At 41.1% G+C, this 6759-nt stretch overlaps 2 long non-coding RNA genes across 2 annotated transcripts; one reads left to right on the top strand and one right to left on the bottom strand.

Annotated features, from left to right (window-relative positions):
* Positions 1–2484: 2484 nt before the first annotated feature.
* On the top strand, positions 2485–5882 carry LOC149695221 (uncharacterized). The gene is made up of 2 exons (XR_016382533.1): positions 2485–2691; positions 3005–5882. It is a non-coding gene; the product is annotated as an uncharacterized LOC149695221 (long non-coding RNA).
* LOC149695222 (uncharacterized) lies at positions 4437–5376 on the bottom strand. The gene is made up of 3 exons (XR_016382532.1): positions 4673–5376; positions 4516–4589; positions 4437–4452 (listed from the first exon to the last, which is right to left on the bottom strand). It is a non-coding gene; the product is annotated as an uncharacterized LOC149695222 (long non-coding RNA).
* Positions 5883–6759: the final 877 nt, after the last annotated feature.

Genomic DNA, 6759 nt, shown 5'->3' on the forward strand with positions numbered 1-6759 from the left:
ATCTTGAAAATCCAACAATAGGTATAAATCGTCTTTTATCACTATACTAAAGACTTTGCGTTGCAAAAACACGCAGAATAAAAGTTTATTTAATGAAATACTTATTTGAGTCCTTTCGATAATAGTAAAATATTATCACAGACTTTATTAAAGAGTTAAATAAGCATATTTGCGAAAAAAGGAATGCAGAAAATTTATGGTAGGCCGCGGGTAGTATAAATTCACGCACAAGTCGAGATTAACAAATCTCCTTATCTTGACAATCGAACAATCGGTATATATCGACTTATAACACTATACTTAAGACTTTGCGTGGCAAAGAACATGCAGAATAAAAATCTATTTTATGAAATACATTTTATTTGAATCCTTTCGAAAATAGTGAAACATAATCAGAGGTTTATTACAGAGCTCAATAAGCATAATACAGAAAAAAGAGAGGGGAAACTTTATGGTTAACCTCGGGTGGGATAAATTCACGCTACGCCACTGCTATAGTAAGAGTTGCTCAAAAAGGGTTAACGATAGTCCTAGCTCTCGAAGCTTTGTATTATAACCCGAAAGGGTTAGCGATAGTCCTAGCTCTCGAAGCTTTGTATTATAACCCGAAAGGGTTAGCGATAGTCCTAGCTCTCGAAGCTTTGTATTATAACCCGAAAGGGTTAGCGATAGTCCTAGCTCTCGAAGCTTTGTATTATAACCCGAAAGGGTTAGCGATAGTCCTAGCTCTCGAAGCTTTGTATTACAACCCGAAAGGGTTAGTGATAGTCCTAGCTCTCGAAGCTTTGTATAATCAGCCGTAATCAATGGTTGGTGGAAATTCTAGCTCTAGGAGCTTTGTAAAATCTAACACCATTAGATGCAGATTGACTGGAATGGAGATAGGGCGGGTGGTTCCTTGTGGGAAGCGTCTCTCTAACGCCACGCCACGAACAATATTGGAACTATTTCCAATCAAGCAAACTGATGGTTGAAATAGCACACGACATTAGGCCAGTTAAAGCTCGAAAGTCTATCTTAGGTTCACCTTTAGAAAGTTGATATTTGCAGTTTCGTATTTTGTAGAAATTAAACCGGAGAGGAAAAACCTAACCGTGCCTGTCCTAGACCGTATAATCATAAAAATTCAACAGAGCAGACGACATAATAAAGGTCACATGATCTATGCTTTGAAAAGTTTCGGGACTCTCCCGCTAGGGGCGACGATACGAGCTGAAGTTGAAAGATAGGGGTTTTAAGTTATCATTCTAGTCAATCTGTGTTTAATGGTCTTAGGTAAAATGAAATTATAACCCAGAAGGGTTAGAAGCTTTACCTTTTAGAGTTGTTGAAAACCCTAGCTCTAGGAGCTTTGTATGATCAGCCTTAATTAATGGTTGATGGAAATCCTAGCTCTAGGAGCTTTGTATGATCAGCCTTAATTAATGGTTGATGGAAATCCTAGCTCTAGGAGCTTTGTATGATCAGCCTTAATTAATGGTTGATGGAAATCCTAGCTCTAGGAGCTTTGTATGATCAGCCTTAATTAATGGTTGATGGAAATCCTAGCTCTAGGAGCTTTGTATGATCAGCCTTAATTAATGGTTTATGGAAATCCTAGCTCTAGGAGCTTTGTATGATCAGCCTTAATTAATGGTTGATGGAAATCCTAGCTCTAGGAGCTTTGTATGATCAGCCTTAATTAATGGTTGATGGAAATCCTAGCTCTAGGAGCTTTGTATGATCAGCCTTAATTAATGGTTGATGGAAATCCTAGCTCTAGGAGCTTTGTATGATCAGCCTTAATTAATGGTTGATGGAAATCCTAGCTCTAGGAGCTTTGTATGATCAGCCTTAATTAATGGTTGATGGAAATCCTAGCTCTAGGAGCTTTGTATGATTGCCCGAAAGGGTCGCTCAAATTGGAAACCTATTGCCCGAAAGGGTCGCTCAAATTGGAAACCTAATGCCCGAAAGGGTCGCTCAAATTGGAAACCTATTGCCCGAAAGGGTCGCTCAAATTGGAAACTTATTGCCCGAAAGGGTCGCTCAAATTGGAAACCTATTGCCCGAAAGGGTCGCTCAAATTGGAAACCTATTGCCCGAAAGGGTCGCTCAAATTGGAAACCTATTGCCCGAAAGGGTCGCTCAAATTGGAAACCTACTGACCGAAAGGGTCGCTCAAATTGGAAACCTATTGCTCGAAAGGGTCGCTCAAATTGGAAACCTATTGCCAGAAAGGGTCGCTCAAATTGGAAACCTATTGCCAGAAAGGGTCGCTCAAATTGGAAACCTATTGCCAGAAAGGGTCGCTCAAATTGGAAACCTATTGCCAGAAAGGGTCGCTCAAATTGGAAACCTATTGCCAGAAAGGGTCGCTCAAATTGGAAACCTATTGCCAGAAAGGGTCGCTCAAATTGGAAACCTATTGCCAGAAAGGGTCGCTCAAATTGGAAACCTATTGCCAGAAAGGGTCGCTCAAATTGGAAACCTATTGCCAGAAAGGGTCGCTCAAATTGGAAACCTATTGCCAGAAAGGGTCGCTCAAATTGGAAACCAACTCCCCGAAAAGGTCGTTCATATTAGAAAATTAAGGCCCGAAATGGTCGCTCAAATTGGAAACTGTGGAAGAAGTAACTGTGATATCTAGATATGATGGGTTGCTGGTATGTTCAGTTGGTAGAGTTACTATTCTCTCATCAGACATAATTGGTAAGTTAAATAAAATCACTTTTGATAAAAAGTAGAGGAGGTAGTCTATCGTTAAATATAAAAAAAAATCACTTCTGTGTTACGTATAGTGAACAAGTTTATTTGCGTGAAGATGCGTTTATACAAAGCGCGATACTAGTCGTATCCATATTACTAATGTTTAAATAAAAACAGATGAATGAAGTTTAGTTCACATTTTAACACGAAGTGTTTTTTATCTTTAACATTATCACCTTTGATAGTGTTTAAAACGTTTTTTACCTTGATAGAAAAAGGACGCTAACCATTATTTTATTATTGACATACGTTTAAGATACTCATGACTAATGGAGCACTACCATAAAAATGTTCAAAGTCAGGCACTGAAAATGAGAGCGCAGATGGCGATGCTGGAATGGATGAAAATGCCGTTCCGATCTGCATCGATCCAAGGAACTTGAATAAAGAAAGCGACATATCCAATGCCTACCGATCAACAAATCTAAGCTGGTCTTCACTGCTCACAAATTTTCACCGTACTGGACGCGCAAAGTGCGTTCTGACACATAGAGCTGAATGAACCAAGTACTTACTTGTGTACATTCGCAACACCTTACGGACAATACAGATTCCTGCGGCTACTTTATGGTCTCTCCTCAGCGTCAGAATTATTTCAAAGCACCATGCACCACCTTTTTCACCACAAAACTTTCCGTACGTCCATATTTCCACGGATGACTTTCTGATAAATGACAAAGACCAGCAAAAACACAATCAAGTACTGGTTGCAGTCTTTGAAAGAGTCCGCCAAAGCAACCTAAAATTCAGTCGACAGAAAATGCAACTAGCGGTAGACAAGATCCTGTCCTCCAAAGGCGTCGAAATTTCACCAACAAAAGTTCAAGCGATTCAAATCAATACCGTCCCCAACAGACAAAAAATGACTACTAAGATTCCTTGGCATGCTGAATTATTGTCCAAATTCCTGCCCCAACTATTACAGCTCGACTACGCGAGCTTCTGATGAAAGAGGTCTCATTCATGTGGGACGCGAACTCGGAAACTCTCTTCCGAAGCCGGGAGTGTGGCGCACTCCTGTAAGCCAAGCTTCTGGGCGGCAAAGTTTGAGGGAATAAGACACATGTCGGCGATCCTACCCTATAGGTGCCGACTGCCCCGTGTCCGCCGGAGGTGACTTGACCCCCACCCCCCGCCCGTCACCTCCCAAGTAAACCTCATTTCCTTCCCCTGCTTACACACGTACTGAAACCTGTATAATCACATCCTTGCCGAGGTACACTGACCCACTCGCATTGAAACCCTCCAAAAAAAACTGTCTTCCGAAAACTTAAACAACTCATCTCCTCGTCCCAAGTACTGGCCTATTACAATCCGCAAGCCACAAGCAGCACAGTAGACAGCAGCCTAATAGGCGTTGGTGCGGTACTACTTCAAAATGTTAAACCTGTTGATTATGCTTCAACCTCTTTCACCGGCACACAACAAAACTACGCACAGTAGAACGTGAACTTCTGGGCATAGACCAAGCGTGCGAAAGATTCCACTATTATGTCATTGGAGTTCCCTTTATCGTACAGACCGATCATAAACCTTTAATTGTCATCATTAAGAAACCGATGCAATTACTCTCACCACGCATCCAGTGCTTTGTTCTTCGCCTGATCAGATACAAATAACGATTGCCTACATACCTGGCATTCATTTACAAGTGGCCGTCACGTTGTCACGTGCTTCTTAATCCACGACAGAAATTGGCACATCCTGCTTTGAAGGACCGCATGTCGTAATGCATACAACCACAGCTCTGTTGCAAGCAAAACAAACCCAATTCAACAACGCTACGACATCCGGGCCAATTGCACAAACGGTACTTTTGCTCATAAAAGAAGGATGGCCATCTGCATACGAAAAATTACACACCGAGTAAAAACCGTTCTGGGCGATCAAAGAAGAACTTCATGCATCAGAAGGCATAATTTACCGAGTGGATACGCTTTACGTCCCTGAAGCGCTACGCCATGATGTCATGTCCCAAATTCACTCAGTTCATCAAGGAATAACCGCGTGCCTATCTAAAGCCAAGCTGTATCTCTACTGGCCACAAATGAAAAGAGACGTCATGGAGTATGTCCAGAACTGTACAACTTGCCAAAAAAAGGGACCGTTCCAACACGCTATGCGCTTACGCCTCAAGATGTACCTCAGGTACCCTCGCACACTGTTGGTGCGGATCTCTTCCACATCAATAATACAAATCTGATCATTCTTGTTGACTATTACTCCAAATGCGTCGAAGCTCAAGAGTTACGAAGCACCAATGATAAAGCGATAATAAAGTTCCTAAATCCACAATTCTGGCGATATGGTGCTCCGCAGAAATTTGTGTCTGATAATGGTCCCCCCCCCTTTAAATCGAGCTTTTTCAAGGGTTTACTCCAACAATGGGCAGTAGAACACGTAACATCCAGCGCATATCATCCTTAAAAAGCAACAAACAATAAAAAAAAACCTGGCAATCAAAACGCAACAGGAAGGTCGAGACCTATAGTATGTTCTTATGGAATATCGTTCGACGCCCATTGGAAAGATACCGTCACCCAGCGAGATGTTAATGGGACGCCGTACCAGAACACCGATAACTACAACCCAAAAAACACTTCGACCGCACTTCTCAACTTGTCATATTCGCAAAATTTACTGGACAAAAAAACCCAATGGTTAAACGTCAAAATCATGCACACCGCCCGGTACCTGAAACCCTAAAGGCCGGGAGACCAGTATATTACTAAGTCAGACCACGGTAATGGAAACCTGCAGAAGTACTACACGGAAGCAAAGAGCCCTTGTCTTATATCCTGAAGATAAATGACGGAAAAACATTGCGGAGAACTCTGCACCAAATACGTGCGACACACCTACACAGTACAGTACGTCAAAGCGACTTCGGTGAACCCAACACGGCACAAAAAGTACAACAGGTGGAGGGCAATTGTGTTAAGCATTTGCGGCTTTAACCAATTTACCCGATCCTGCGGCCAATACTTACCGAACCACTTCAAGAGTCAGACTAGGAAGATTACCACCACCCATACAAAAACAAACTTCAATTTCAACAACTCAAATTCATTCACCGACCTCGGCAATGCAGAACACATCTCCAACCCCACGACCCTTGCAAAATCAAACTTCAATCTCAACAACTCAAACCAATTCACCTATTTCAGCAACACAGATCCGATTTCCTACTATACTTCAAACGTCAAAAGCCAATAGTGGTTGTAATTACACCGCGTAAACTCGAACCGCGACATACAACATCAATATCAAACATTAGGACCTTAAGTCCTTCTGGCACGACGAATGCTCAGACGCTGGACAACACCCGAACAGCGCTACTCGAATGTCTCCGGGAACTTTCCCATTACCCAAGACAATTTCTGTATATGCCACACCCAGCATACGAGCACCATTTACACATTTACAGCAAGTACACAACAACCAAGGTCAACCCGAACAAGAACTAATATTTACAATCCAAAACATTTTTGTAATACTTGAATTTTTTAAAGAAGGGAAGATGTTATATACTCCTGTTATATACTCCTGTTATATACTTTGTAATACACTTAATACTCTTAATAACATTATCATATATTGTTAATCTCGCCACTAGTATACCCTGATCTAATCCACTAGTGCGCGCCACCTATAGCGAATAACGAGGTTTCCTCATAAATGAGCTAGCTATTTTGTAGTCAGTTTATATTGTACACTTGATGAGCACAGTCAATAAATATTTTATTATAATTAATTCTGTCGACTTACTAAACATAAGTGGGTTTTCCCAGAACCTGGTTTTAGACGCACGAGTGGTTTTTTTGGTTCGAATTAGCCTTTAGTAGTTTTGCATAAATTGGTTGTAATGAAAATTAGAGAAACGTTTAGGACATTTCATGTTGTTTTAATTAGGGAGACTAGAGATTAAATAAAGATTTATGATTTAAAAGTGAACTTTAAAATTACCGAGATAAACACTAAGGTAATAGAAACCCTTTCAGCTCTATAACC

This window comes from Phalangium opilio, unplaced genomic scaffold, assembly GCF_054372755.1.
Source record: "Phalangium opilio isolate 3A_F unplaced genomic scaffold, DU_Popi_V2 ptg000022l_1, whole genome shotgun sequence".
Classification (NCBI taxonomy): Eukaryota; Metazoa; Arthropoda; class Arachnida; order Opiliones; family Phalangiidae; genus Phalangium; species Phalangium opilio.